Source organism: Herpailurus yagouaroundi, unplaced genomic scaffold (genome assembly GCF_014898765.1).
Source record: "Herpailurus yagouaroundi ecotype Mexico unplaced genomic scaffold, PumYag 142, whole genome shotgun sequence".
Classification (NCBI taxonomy): Eukaryota; Metazoa; Chordata; class Mammalia; order Carnivora; family Felidae; genus Herpailurus; species Herpailurus yagouaroundi.
Genome location: NW_024412397.1, coordinates 38744951 through 38760420, shown reverse-complemented (window position 1 = coordinate 38760420; position 15470 = coordinate 38744951). Strand labels below are relative to the sequence as shown.

The following is a 15470-nucleotide window of genomic DNA, read 5'->3' as shown; positions in this document are numbered from 1 at the left end:
TTTTTTTTCAACGTTTATTTATTTTTGGGACAGAGAGAGACAGAGCATGAACGGGGGAGGGGCAGAGAGAGAGGGAGACACAGAATCGGAAACAGGCTCCAGGCTCTGAGCCATCGGCCCTGAGCCTGACGCGGGGCTCGAACTCCCGGACCGCGAGATCGTGACCTGGCTGAAGTCGGACGCTTAACCGACTGCGGCACCCAGGCGCCCCCATACCTATATTTCTTAAGTCGTGACGTACAGCCCATGTGTCTGCCACCATTAGGCTGTAATTTGAGGGAAAGAAATGACAGGTACACACCCCCCCCCGAAATTAGATTAATTGCTTTGATTATTTGGACAGACGTAAAAACTTCAGAGAGACAGATGCAGCCAGTCTCAGTAGGGCTTCCTATGGAACCTAGAATCCCCTGTGGGAAGAGTCCACCAGGCTGTGTGATCTTGCCCTTCTGTGACGGGGCCACGCTGGAGCTGAACAGTTAGACTGTCCCACAGCTACAGCCTCTTGATCCTAAGAGCTTGAAGTAACAGTCTATGCCCTTAATAGGAAATATGTACAAACAGCCAAGACCTGCCTAGTTCTCAAACTAAACTCTCTGTCAATGCGAACAAATCCTTGGAACAGAGAGGGTGCCCAAAAGTGTCCCTGAGGACTATGTCTCCAGCTTTAAAGCATCCAGAAAGTCAGGGGTGCCTGGGTGGCTCAGTTGGTTAAACGTCTGACTTCAGCTCGGGTCACGATCTGAGCCCCACATCAGGCTTTTGCTGCTGTCAGCACGGAGCTGCTTCAAATCCTCTGTGCCCCTCTCTCCCTGCCGTCCCGTGCTCATGTGTGCTTTCTCCCTCTCTCTCTCAAAAATAAAACAATAAACATAAAAAACAGGCATCCAGAAAGGTCTCTTTCCAAGCAGTCTTCTCCCTGACTCTGACCTAATATCATTGTGTCTGGGGGGATTTTCAATTCAGTCCAAGGACCACTATCCCACATCCATTTTACTGTAGCTTTCCAAGGCACTTTGACATTCTTGGGCCAATAGATCATAATCTGGTGAGATGATCAGACTAAGTTTACACCACAACCTCCTGTAGGAACCAAGTGAGAAAATGCTGAGCTTCATGTTTGCTGATTGTTCCACCACCAGTCATTTACTCAAACATTTTTTTTTGAGTTTATTTACTTTTGAGAGAGAGGAAGAGAGTGCATCAGCATGAGTGGGGGAGGGACAGAGAGAGAGGAAGAGAGTCCCAAGCAGGCTCTTGGGACAGAGCCCAAGATAGGGCTCCATCTCACAAATGGTGAGATCATGACCGGAGCCCAAATCAAGAGTCAAATGCTTAACTGACTGAGCCACCCAGGTGCCGCGTTCAAACAAATAGGAGGATTAGTATTCATCAGGATAGAGGACGTGCTAAAGATGATGAAGAAATAAGCAAGACAGTCTCTGCCCTCAAGTTGTACATGCTCTTACAGAGAGAAAAAGCAATCCCTGGTAATTTTACATGATCACATGTGCTATGAGGAAGGCACTCAAAGGCTGGTGTGGAAACATCAAGGTCCGGTGGTGGAGGGCATCTAAGAATAGAGCTGGGAGGTATAGGAAGGAGATCGATGTCATATACAGAGTTGAAGGAAGCTTCAGAAGGGGAATTAGGATTAACTTGTGCAACTTCAGAGGTCTAGATGGGACCAGTGGTAGAATCATAAAATGGTGTTAGGAACTGAGGGACTTGAGACATCCAGACCACGGTTTGGATGGTTCTAAATGGCACTCCACTGTCATTTTGGACTGGATCATTATTTTTTGTTGGGGACTATCCTGTACATTATAGGATGTTCAACAGCATCCCTGGCCTCTATCTGCTAGATATCAGTAGCACCTGCCTTCCCTCCACCACTAAAACTTTCTCCAGACATTACCAAATATCCCTGCGGTGGTATAAAATCACCCCTGGTTGAGGACCATTGCTGTCTGTTTACCATGAGAAAACTGAAACTCAGTTAACAGTAAATGACTTGCCCAACTAGTTAGTATAGAGACAAAAATAAAACCCCAACTTCTAATCATAGTTCAGTCCCCTTTCTACAACACTAGAAGATGCTGCAGGTGCCTTTCGGGATTATTTTTCTTCCCCTTTCAGCTTCTTTGTTGTTGAGAACATGGCCGATGCTGTGTTTGCAGAAGAGGGGTAGCCAGAACCCTGAGCTCCGCCTCAGCCCTGGCATGAGACCCTAGCAGGCCGTTTGTGACTATGACAACAGAGTCCCTCATAAAAACAACAGGACCTATTTCAGTTGTTGAGAAATTATTTGGGCAAGTAGTTGATGTTTCGCAAGTGACTTTAATCATTCTTAGCCAATATCCTTTAACAGACAATGTCAAACACAGAAAAGACCAGGTTTCTTATGTTTCTGAATGCAGTGTGGCTCTCCATGTGCACATTTCTCTGGAGCGCCATTTGTAAGTCTATGGTCTTCGTCTGTAGCTGCTGCTCAGAACACAGAACCTGCCCCCTGTGACTACAGTGATCTGACTGTGGGGTCCATACCTCTGAAATCCAGTCAACTAGACTCATGGCACTGTAGTCTCCCGAGCATAACTGAAGAAGAAGAAAAGGCTACAGAATAACTGCTGGAGGCCACCATCTCCAAATCCTTCATTTAACATGCAGGCGAGCTTTTCCCTACACAGCAATGAAAGATAAAATGCCCGCTTGGATTCTTTGTCTTTTCAGTGTGAATAAAAGCCTTTAATGCATCCAACTGAATCATTTTCAGAATGGTGCCGACGGATAGGGGTAAGAAAGAGGAAATTGGATCAAATGTTGATAAGAAAAGAGAAGTCTCCATTTATGTACATTATTCATGCAGTAAATAGTGCTGCTGGCCTACTATGGGACAGGCCGTGTTCGAAGCATCAGAGAGGGAGCAGTGAACAAAACTCCTGCCCTTGGGGAGCTTATATTCTAATGTGAAGTGACAAACAATGAATACATAACAGTACAAGTGCTACGCAGGAGAATGTATCAGAGTAAGCAGTAGAGAAGGAGGAAGGGGTGCTGTTTGGGTGGGAAGATCAGTAAAGGCATAAATAGGAATAAAAAATGTGATTAACTCCACTCCGGTCTAATATTCATCCGGCTCCCACATAATCTCTGTTGGCACTGACCAGTTACACCATTCTTGTGTGATAAATGCGTGTGCTTTACCAAATCCCACCGTCGTTAAGTGATTATCAAGACTTAAGTTGATACCGTTAGTTTGAAAGTTACTTTTTTCAGATGGCCCATTCTATTTTTATGTGCTCTGAGTTGAGGGGTTTATTTTATTAATCAAAAATCTGCTTCCTGGCACTCCCACCCAACCTATATGTCTAAAATAAGGCATCCCAATTTGACAAAATACTCCTTTCTCTTGTGGCAAGATATCGACTTCTACCTTCAATCCAGGCGGTGACTGAAGGCTTTTCGGGGAGCTAGAAGGTGGAGACGGTATTTTATTTTATTTCCGGGCACTAAATGTTAATTTCTAGCCACAAGTTACTGAAACTAGAATTTGGTAGCTGACATAGAATTGAAGGAAGAATTTGAAGAGAGAAAGGTACTGGTTTTTATTCCCACCCAGTGTTCACATGAGACTTTTGCTTTGCAAGTGACCAGGGGGCCGCAGCAAGAGGAGAGAGAAGGATGGATGCCTTTAATTCAGTGGCACTTTGGGAGACTGCCACCCTCAGGCTCAGAGTAGAAAGAATTATAGATACTCAGCTCTGTGTACTCTGAAGTAGTCGCGGGGGGGATAGAAGCCAAGGGGGGTAAGGAGAGGGCTGCCTCCAGACTCGACGTCTGCTTTTGATCACTGCCCGGGTGAGACATATAAGCTGAAACAGGGCCATTTCTAGCGGAGGAGGAAGAGCAAACACAAATGCCAGCTTCCAATCAAGGTATCATTCAAGTTGCAACTTTTATTGGAGTCATAGATCTCAATGAAGGTGTGCAACCTGAGCTGCCCTGCAGGGTACTTTAACACGGCATCTCCCTCTGAGCATAGTCTCGTCTCCCTCCTAGTCTCTTGCAGTCTGGAATAATCCAGAGACGTGGACAAAAACCAAAAATGCAAAACATCTTTTCCCCAGATTGCCAGGTGGCGGTGCAAAAACCAGCAGCATGATCCCAAGAAGTCCGCAGGCCAATACAATACCAAGGGATTTCTTGAGTGACTCTGTATTGCCAGATATAGCTAGATGTAAGTTCATCTAAGTGTATAAACTTTATTATACACATATATGTAATACATATATATACACACACATTGTATAGTCTTACAAAAAAGTGTTTAAGATTGTGCAAGGTTTCCATTTATTTCCTGATCCTGGTGCTTGGAGAGCTGCATTCATGAGGTTGAGAGGACATTTGTAATATGTAACTTATTCCCAGATGCATTGGTCTAATTCACCAGAAACCCCAATTAAAAAAAAAAAGTAGCATGTACTTTAAGAAAACAAACAAACAAAAATGTTTGAAAGCACTACTGTTGTAATAATACATTTAATTCAAAGAATGCCAAGTATGTACCAAGAATCCAAGTATAGGGAAAGATGACTGGGGTCTAATATGACACAGAACAAGGGTTAATTGGATAGTGAACATGTCTTTATCTCCTGTGAAATAAATCTCATGCAATAATGAATATATCTGAAAACTTAGATTACAGCAAGGGGGAGTTATTGTATAGAATTTTCTCTAGGAGCCTAGAATCATAGCATCCTAGAAACCATGAGAGCTAAAATAATTACTGTAATCCTTTTTGATAACTGGGTTTGAAGAAGTTACTTGGGAGGGAAAGTGTAAGTGTGGCACTGGAGACAGAGGGTACCTTTCTTTCTCCCATCTGGGGTGCGAAGGTAGGCTCCTGTCCCTTCCTTTTCTACCCCACTGTCATCAGACGCCTTCTCCCCTTTATTTTCTACCATCTCCACCCTCCCCACTGCTTTCCTTCATCTTAACACGGGCTTTCCTGAGCTTCAGCTTCCTGCCGCTTCAAGCTGTCCAGCACCTGGGGTGGTAACATCCAGCCTGTAGGTTGGTAAGGAGATGGAGAAAGGGAAGAAGAAAGATTGGTGAGAGAGACTAGCTGATGGCAGATGGTGAGAGAGTGCCTGAGTCACCACCGGGGAATCTTCTGGGAAGTGCCATCTAGAACCTCTCTCTTTTCAGTTCTTTTCTGTGAGTTTTCCCAGAAGGCACAAGACTAGAAAATCATTCAGCTTCGTGAAGAAATATTAACAGGCAATTTTATGAACTGTTTGTTATTTATGTTATCACTACATAACCTAATAAATCATACGGATCATTAAATAACGTCAGGTTGCCCTTGCGGTAGTCTTCTCTTGTAGACATTCTACTTGTGATTGCTCAGGCTTAAACCACTCGAGGAAATGCTCATCTGAGGACTCTGACCTCAGCTCTAATTTCCTTGGCTTTGGTAGAAATTATGGTGACACAATATTCCAGAAAATTACCTACTTGGAAAACACAGAAGATTCCATGTTTTCGCATTTCTGGGTTTTTAATCAACTAACAACAGAGAAGTATGTCAGGAGCGCAAGGTTCAAAGCCACTCTCTGTTACTAACCAGCTTCTTAATCTTGGACGGTCGCTTCACCCTCCTGGGCCTCACCCTCCTCATCTGTAAAGTGTCTTCTGGCACCAGCGTCCATTTTTCTAAATATTTCTTAGAGTAAATGAAAACCAAGATTCTGAGTTTGAGTATTACAAAGCATTACTAGTGTATGAGGGGATTTGAAAAATACCGTATGTTGTAGACCTGCCCATTCTGCCTTCTTGTTTGTAGGAAACATGCAAGTGTAAGTTACCTAGCTAAACAAAAGCATGTTTTCTTATTGCAGATAAATGAAGATTTACCGATCCCTGGATGAAGTGCTCGGAAAGTCTTTAAATGCCATAGTCAACTGCCATTTCAAAGAAGAGAAAATAGATGGTTTTGGAAAGCTCATGCTGTTTCTTCATTGAATTTTAGGTGAGTGCATCTGAAACAAAGACTTTAAGATGGACATTGAACTATTTCCCCTTAAAGTGCTTCTCTCCTTTGCGTGAAAAGAAAACGGCCTTAAACGTTATCAACGTTCTGTACTGTTAGTGAGGTGCCACACAGTCAAAAACTTGGTTTCTGTGCTTTTTGTGGCTTTGTTACTGTTAGAAATCACCTGAAGTGTGAGGTGTGAGGTACAGACGCGCTAACATTCTTCCTGGTTCCTATGAAGCAAATGCCTCATACGCCATTCTACTCTAAAGGTCATAATTTTTTAAATATACAAAAGTACTTAGTTTCAGAGTAATAAGCCAGAATAAGACAAAACTATGTGCTAAAGGCATAAACTGGGGGAAAATTTCATGATGGTAGTGACAGTTTGATCATTAACAAGTCTGTGTGTGAGAGACAAGGCTAACATTTCACAGGCTGCCCTGGGGAGATTTTATACTGCTTAAATTAAAGTAGGACATGGTTTAGGTTAGGTGCAGTTTCTGAACTGCTGTGTATGATTAAGCAAGCACACACACGTGCTCACACACATTAAGCTTTGTTTTGCTTGGCCATAAAATGGGTGGATACAAATATTTTTTACATCATCATTCATATCTACCCTTCCATGCTATGAAAGACAAAGGCTTGCAAATCAGTGCTTTACTATTAGTCTGCAATATGCCATTGTCGTTTATCAGCAGAATGGAAAGGAATGGAGGAATTGAGAGGTGGTCTTATTGAGGAAATTGTGTGGCTTTCCACCTCCTCCTGAGTCCAGCTTTCAAAGTGTGGTTTTATTATCTACTTTGAAGAGTGGCGATTTCCGGAACAGCAGAATAAACCTCTGTTCACAGTTCTGAATAAAACAATGCAACTGACAGAGCAATGACCACTTTCTAAATCTAATCCTAAAGACACCCATGCTTGCTTCCTTTATCCTTTTTATTAACGTCAAAGCGAAGGAGCTCATTCTCTCACAATCTTCAGGGTGTGCAAATGTGGTTTATTGAGATTGCGTGTGGAACTAAAATGGTGATTTCGTTATTTACAAGATGTTTGTTGAAGGCGGTTCCCAGGAGCTAAACTTAGAGCCCTTTGAAAATATCAGTAAATCAACTTGTCTGGTGTAACATTCTGGAGGATAAAATGAAAATGAGAAACGTCTTTACTTAACTCTGTTTTCCAGTTTTGCTGGTCTGTGCCTGTTTTTACCTTCTAGTCCATTCCTTCCCTGCTCCTACTCTACTGGTTCCATGGCAGCTGACCCCTATGGGCTGCATTTTCTGCCCTGAGACTCACCCTGTTGTCTCCAGCTTCCCCAGTGACCTTGAACTCTGAGCTCCAGTAATATCACCTCTTCCCTTTCTCCCTTGAGACCTCCTGGGTGGTAATGCCTTTGGCTTCTTGCTGCTGATCTCCAAGTTCATTCACTATCCCCTGTCTAGCTCTCAGTTCTTCCATCATCCAGGTAACCATTTCTCTAGGTTAAATTCCATCTTTTTAAAATATTTATTTATTTTTATTTATTTTTAATTTTTTTTTAACATTTTATTTATTTTTGAGACAGAGAGAGACAGAGCATGAACGGGGGAGGGGCAGAGAGAGAGGGAGACACAGAATCGGAAGCAGGCTTCAGGCTCTGAGCCATCAGTCCAGAGCCCGACGCGGGGCTCGAACTCACGGACCGCGAGATCGTGACCTGAGCCGAAGTCAGATGTTTAACCGACTGAGCCACCCAGGCGCCCCCTTTTTAAAATATTTAGAGTGTTTTCTCATTTCTGGTTAGATTGAAATTGACCAACAAATCCTTCATTAATGTCTCCCAAAATTATTGGAAAAACAGAGAACAGGGATTCCTTGCTTCTCCCAAGGAAAATGATTCTTAGGAAATGCATTTTAAGTTAAATGTAAAGTTGGGTGGTTTTTCTACACTGAAAAAAATTTAACTTAATTTATTGAAGCCATGTTCTAAGCTGTACAACGTTGTAGTGTTAATTCGCTGCTACTGAGGAAATCATTGTCATATTCTTATTTTACATATCAAATTAATGGGAAGATTTTTAAATTCTCAGGTATGCACCAAATATGATTGTTACTTTTTAAATACTCACATTGCACAGAGTTCTCTACAGATGAGAACTGCTCCTTAGGGCCTGCAGGAATGGTCCCATTCCTGCGTTCACATTTAAGTCTAGACTTAATCTGTTTGATTATGGATGTGACCTTTCTCTTTCAGTAATGATAGTTTGCTACTTAAAGATGCCCTATGATCTGATCATTTCACATCTCCTGTATTAAATACTGGCTATATTGGAATGCTAAGTGATCAGATGCCACATTGTGTCTTTTTTTTTTTTTTTTGGCAGGCAAACAATTTACCACTGTCTCAACCATCCTACTCTAAAGGGCTTCCTTGATATTACAGTAGCTTTTCACAAAATCACTTCACTTGGTTATTTTAAATGCAAGTACCTTGCCTTTTTCATTTCCTTCTCACTTATTTATGGAGGCATTTTCCTTTTCAGTCTTTTCTCCGAGGTTATCATGACTGTTAATCTGTCCATTTTAATGTTTTGTGGGTACATTCAAAAGGACATGGTGTTCCTCCTACCAACAATTTTCATCTATTCAAACAATGTTAATGGTAAACCTGCAATGCCTAATTGAGGATCCTTTCAGACAATGTGAAAATGCCATTACAAGAAGAATGACTTGGATCCCTTGATAACCTAAAATTGAGAGACACAGGGGTGAATAGCTTTGTGGTGTGGTTGAAGCAGTGAATAACTGATGTTCTCAAAACAAACCTTCCTTAGTTTAGTGCAGCACTGAAAGTTCTAATCATTAACATTTCTCTCCAGCTTATGGAAATGAGGCTTTATAAAGCCATATTTAAAAAAAAAAAAACTCTCAGGGAAAGAAATGCATCCATTAATAATGCATACTACATCACACAAAAGTCTAATGAGTTAGCAAGCCAGAGACTCCTGAGGGAGTGATGCAGAAACTCAGCTTCTGGAGGTTTGGTTCACATAAGTAGGAGGGGACCTATTGAAATAAACTCACTAACTTCATAATGTTGCCTGGTGGGTCAAGGGACACATGTCATAAAAGATAGCTCAGGCTGAACCCCTCCTCATGTTGGAGGAAGGGTAGGAGGAGTGGAGGTGTGAGTCCTTACACTAATGAGCAACATTGTCAATGGAGATTTTAAATTACTGCTGCCCAAATGGTTCAGGAAAGTGCTTTAAACAAGATGTAGTCAGTAGTATTTCTGCTGAGCCACAAAGTAGGATATTGGAAAAAATCAAATGTGTTTAAAGGCAGAAATCATCTGTAATCCATCTTGGTATTCCTGGAAGCTGGCCCAGCCCTTGGCTCACTGTAGATAACTTCTAAATAAATGGTTGGTGAAGAAAGACTAAGGCCCAAAGCGATGATACCTAATGCTTACTTGTTCTTACTTTATGCCAAACAATATTCTATATACACGTATATTTCATTTCATGCTTAAACAATCCTATGACATAAGTAATATTATATTTCCTCATTTAAAGATAAGGAAACTAGGGCCCAGGGAGGTTAAATAAACTGCCTGTGGTTAAGTTGGGGGGTAAAAATTCAAATATGGACAGTCTGGCTTCAGACCCTGAGTACTTAATTATGATGTTCACTGTCTCTCATGTAATATAATCATCAATTAACTTTAAAACACAGAGCAACATTTTTTATTATTAAAAACCTTACGTCATTTCAAAACATGCCCGTGTTAAGAGACCTCACCCTAATCGTGAATGGCCTCACTTGCAACACAAATTCTCCCTTTTCAACATTCCTATTCTCCCTTTTCTTTTAAAACGTGACTGTCTAAATCAACTTCCTGATTTATATTCAAATCTCATTATTTCCATTCTTTAAAGGTTTTATCTGAAATGAGTACTTTAAAAATCCTATTTCTCCTTTTATTTCATTTGCTTCATTGAAGAACATGTAACCTTGAGCAGCAAGTTCCTTGACCTCTCTGAGCCTCGGATCCTTAACCTCAAAAGTTATGTATAAGTTGTGAAGACTAGAAAATAATATCCATAAACAACAAAGCACAGTTCCTGGTACATGGTAGGAACCCAAGAAACAGTAGCCAATATGATCTAAATACACTAGGGCCACTCCAGTATCACAGCTGGTGCTGGGGGCACCATCAACAAAATCTATTTCGTATATTCCTTAGCAAGTTATAATATTTATAACATAAATATAATATATAATAAATATAGTAATATTTCGTGTATTCCTTAGCAAGCAGACCTCTTGAGTCTCAAGGCCTACTGTTGTCCCTCATCGGTTGGTCTTTGCCAGCATAGGAATCACGTGATCTGCCCTCTCTAAGTCATGCTCTCTGAGCCTTTACTTTTTCTCATGCTGGTTTTTCTGCCTGGACTCTCCCGTCACCCACACTCCTCTCCAAATCCCCCTCACCCACATGCACACATGCACTCTCCAGTGACTTGCAACACACCAGTCATCTTTGGAGACACATCACAGCTGTTGCTGTTACCATTTCAGTTAAGTCATTGATGACCTCCTCCTGGGTCAACAGATCATCGTCAGTCCTTCTCAGAATTCACGTAGCCCTTTGAGCCATTTGTAGACGGTACAGGAGATCAGCTCCAATTGTAGACGGTAGAGAGAACAGCGATCTCATTCAGTCACTCACAGCCTCTTGTCATTTCTCACGTTACCTGTCTGTTTTCCCTCCAAAATTTTCTTCAGGGACAAATGCCAAGTTTTTTCTTTATCTTTGATTTGCCCGTACCAAGCTCACAGTAGTTTCATTTCTGGTTTTGAATGAAGTCTGGAGGGTTGTTATTTTGAGATATGCTTCGGTGCTTCCAGTGTGGTAAAGATCGTAACACTTCATCCAGCATTACAAGCAAAGGGTGAGCTCCCTTAGGGGAAAGGGGACCTTACAGAGGTGTGCCAAGCACCAACCCAGAGACTCCATGAACATTATCTTACCTAACTTCATATTATCCTCTCAAATTAGCTATTGTTTCCCTTCTTATTCAGATAAGAATAGTAGGGTTCCAAGAGTGTAGGTAACTTGCCGATGTCACATTTCTGCAAAGTGGCAGAATGAGAATGTTAAGCCGTATCTTTCCACTGGAGCACACTACCTCACTAAAAAAGCTTTGCAATTTAATCCTATAAGAATATGTATATAAGATAATGCTAGAATTTTCCATTTAAAGTACTTCCTGAGGAATAAGCTATTTTTAAGTCTCCAGATCTTTTTCTCATTGGCAAATAAGTTTATGTTTAGGTTGATGCCAAAATTAGCAATATTTCTGTTCAACAAGAGTTTCAAAGATACAGCACCTTGTGGTTCTGAGACTGTGCAAAAACCTCATGTATTGATGTGAGCGTAAGCTTGGAGATGATGTCTAATGCTGTCGACTGATAGAATTTTAGGGTTATGCATTATATAGAATCACCACCAGTGCTAGGGGCTTTTTAAGGCAAGGATTTCTGTCTCTCTTTTTTCTCTTTAAAAATATTTATGAAATGAATATTTGTAATTAATTATAAAAAATTTGTTTTGGATACAAAGTTAATCATTCTGTAGACATAATGACATGCTTAGCACTTCTTAAGAGGGTACATAAACGTGTTCTGAATTTTTCTAAAAATCACACTATTCAATTATCATGTATAAGAAAAATAATTGGTATGAATAAAACTCTAAATTTGCAAACAGCAATCTTCTGACTTCATTCTAATTGCAAATATCGGTATCCATAGAGAAGGGTTTCTTCCATTGGTGAAAAATTTTGACGATGCTTAGGCCACATTTATACCTATAATGATCATTCGCTCATTTGCTCTTTAAGAATATATTACACATCTCTTAATGTTTCCTGGCTCTGTGCTAGGCACCTGGGAGCCTGAGATAAATAAGGCATAATTATTTCAGGTAATATCCTACTTTGATTTGCCATCGATTATGTCTTAGGATCACAGAATTTAAGCATCAGAAAGGATATTTCTGATTATTTCACCTAGACCCCTCTCTTAGTCCATTCAAGCCTCTATAACAAAATGCCAAAGACTGGGTAGCTTATAAAGAATGAAATTTCTCACAATTCTGCGGGCTGGGAAGTACATTAGGGCACCGGCGTGGTCTCATTCTGATGAGGGCCCATTCCCTGGTTCAAAGCAGGCACTTGCTGTCTGTGTCCTCACATGCAGAAGGGGCTAGGGAGCTCTGTCAGGCCTTCTTTATAATCCCACTCATGAGAGCTCTACCCTCATGACCCAATCAACCCCACAGTCCCCTCCCACATTCTGATACCATCACATTGGGCATTAGGATTTCAACGTATGAATTTCAGGGCCACGTAGCAACTCCTAATTTTACATTTGAGGAAGTTGAGGCCGAGAGGTTAAGTAGTACCCCCCCAATGAGCAGCAAAGTTGCAACGAGGACCTATTTGAGTCTCCTACCACCAAACTCCTGCCCATCATACAACAAATGAGCCAGTGTTTCTATACTCTTGATCTTATTTTCCTCCAGGAGAAGTTTCTAGATGTAAGAAAAGACTCAGAAAACAAGGTTGATTTGGTTTTATTCACAAAACAAAGAAGTAGATTTACCATTCATCAAGTATTTATTGAGAACTATCAGGAGCTTTGCTAGGTGTTGGACATATGGCTGAGCAAAACCAGAAATGTCTTCCTGGCTCACATCCTGCGTATTGTCTGGTGTGCACGTGTGTGAAGCCGGAGCACAAAAGCCATAAACGGCCCTTTAACGGGAATACCAAAATAGTCCAGGTGCTGACAGGCATAATGTGATGCTAAAAATGGCAACTAAAGTGATTGCAACATACTCGTTTCTTAGAAAAATGTAAAATAGTGCGATCTATAAATACCCCGTATATTAAAACAGAAAGAGACAGGCCTGTGTCTTTGGTCTACTACTGTTATGTGGATAATTTGTTAATATTCCAGAGTGAGAAAGAATTTTTTTTTAATATGAGTAGCATATGTACCCTGCAGTGTCTATCTCTGAGTAAAATAAATAAATAAATATATATTTATATAAGTATATATATAAATATATATAAATATATATATAAATATATATTTATATAAATATAAAAATATAAATATAAATATATATATATATATATATATATATATATATATATATATATATAAAATATCTTAGAAAAACTAAGACTTCTATTCACAGCTCCCGGTTATGGCCCTGCCTGTTGAGTTCTCTCTTTTGTGTGCTGATTTCCCCTTTAATTTCCCAGAAGAGTTTGCAGAATGCTATTTACCATATGTAAGCAGGATTTTTAAAACCATGATCATCACAAAAATGGATGGAACAACGCTTTCCTATCAAAAACTAAGGGTTATGGTGTGTTTACAAAAGTTCATCGTAATGTGCTTTAATGTTAGTGCATTCGTGTGAGTGACAGCTTATGGTTTGCGCTTGTATTTTAACCATCAATTGATTTTTGTAACTTTCAGAAGCTGACTTTTAAATCTGTACAGTTTATTTCAGGAAAATATTACACAGTGAATCTGATAGTTTCAAATGATCAAAGATAGATGAATAATGTAGCTCTCTTTTCTGTCATTCCTTACAATTCCATAACAGTAGGCTGGAATTTTTTCTGTGCTTATGTGTGCGTATCATACTATTCTTCCAATTCTAGTTGCATAGATAAGTAGGGTGGCTGTCTTTTTCTAAGAGCATGTTTTTATTATTACACCACCTTTTCCTAATATATATGAACAACTGTAGTATCACATGGTTTCCCTTCCGAAGTTGAATTTCTTCCCAGAGTAGTAGCATCCACGAAAGGCACATGTGAAGATAAAAAAGCCTCATCACCAGATAAGACTACATTCTTCCCAATTCAGCCACTGCAAATGAGCCTCTCATGACCTCAATTCAGTAGAGTTCTGTTTTATCCGGCACGGATACAGCCCCGCTCAGTTCACACACCTCCTACGTGGCCAACAGTGCCGCCGTTGAGTAACACAAAGCACGCCCCCACCTGAATCGCTGGCACGTCCCCACGGCACTTTGAATTCTCCTTGGGCAGGGAACATTGGCAGACCTTAAGTACAGTGGTAAAATTATCCCGATATAAAACCCTTCCCCTTCTCTCCTAGATTCTCCCTTCCCACCGTACAAGGAGTGAAAGGGCCTGAGAAGCAGGGCTTACAGATTCCTGTCCTAAACACAGTTCTTAACAGGGATTTCTCCATCTCCTAAAGAGGACTCCTTTGAGGTTTTCCATATCCGCCAGCTCTGAGGCTATTGTGTGTACGGGTGCACCTGTAAGCATGAAAGCTTTTCGGTAAGATATTATTAATCCACTTTCTGACAAATAGTGAAGTTCCCCACATTTTGTCTTACCTAATAACAAAGATAATCGTCCGGTGCAGCTCGTGATTGCCTTCTCATTCGAATATCCAGATCCTTTCCATACTCACGCATAGGGTTCATGCTTAATGTATACTAACTGCAGGAAGCTGTGGTTGCCTAGTAACCAGTGGAGGTGTGTCCGAGGGGCTAAAGAACATAAATGAATAACGGAAACACTGACATTACTTTCAGCCGGGTGACCTAAGGCTTAATTCAGCACTCGCCATTCCAGACATTTCTAATGGGCTGGCGAAACAGTAGCTTTCTCAGAAGTAGCTCATTAAATCATAAAAATGAAAATTAGTATTTAATATGATGTTCTTCTAGATGGCCTGATAGGGGAAAGGAGAATGACTGGAAAAGCAACAAGACCAGAGCCTAACGTCTTTGATACACTTTTTACAGAATACAGAATGAAATGTATGCTAGGACCCACTTTCTCAAACAGCTTTTTCTAAATGTTTAGATTCTGTTTGATCAGTTTTGGGAGGAAACTATTTCAGTGTTTATTCAATTCTTTGGTAGTATTACCTTTTTCAAGTTGAAGTTTTTAAGGATTCTGAAACAGGGATTCTTTCCCTTTTATTTTATTTTATTTTATTTTTTTCAGTTTATTTATTTTGAGAGGGGGAGGCAGGGGCAGAGAGAGAGGGAGAGAAAGAATCCCAAGTAGGCTCCATAATGCAGAGCCCAATGCAGGGCTCGAACCCACGAACCATGAGATCGCAAACCTGAGCCTTAGTCAGATGCTTGATTGACTGAGCCACCCAAGCACCCCTGAAAGGCCAATGTTTTAAAAAGCAACGTAGAAGTGGGGCACCTGGGTGGCTCAGTGTGTTGGGCATCCGACTTCAGCTCAGGTCATGATCTCATGGTTCTTGGGTTTGAACCTCGCATTGGGCTCTGTGCTGACAGCTCTCTGTGCGTCTCTCTCGGCCCATCCCCTGCTCATTCTCTCTCTCTCTCTCAAAAAATAAATAAACA

The 15470-nt window shown here is 40.8% G+C and overlaps 1 protein-coding gene across 35 annotated transcripts in view; it reads left to right on the top strand.

Annotated features, from left to right (window-relative positions):
* Positions 1-15470, top strand: part of DTNA (dystrobrevin alpha) — a 355193-nt gene that overhangs the window by 161362 nt on the left and 178361 nt on the right. For 34 of the 35 annotated variants that reach the window (XR_005791653.1, XM_040479109.1, XM_040479098.1 and 31 more), the window contains exon 2: positions 5904-6034. The gene's annotated coding sequence lies outside the window, so the exon portion shown is untranslated. The remainder of the gene's footprint in view (positions 1-5903; positions 6035-15470) is intronic. The other variant, XM_040479087.1, reaches the window with a different exon arrangement.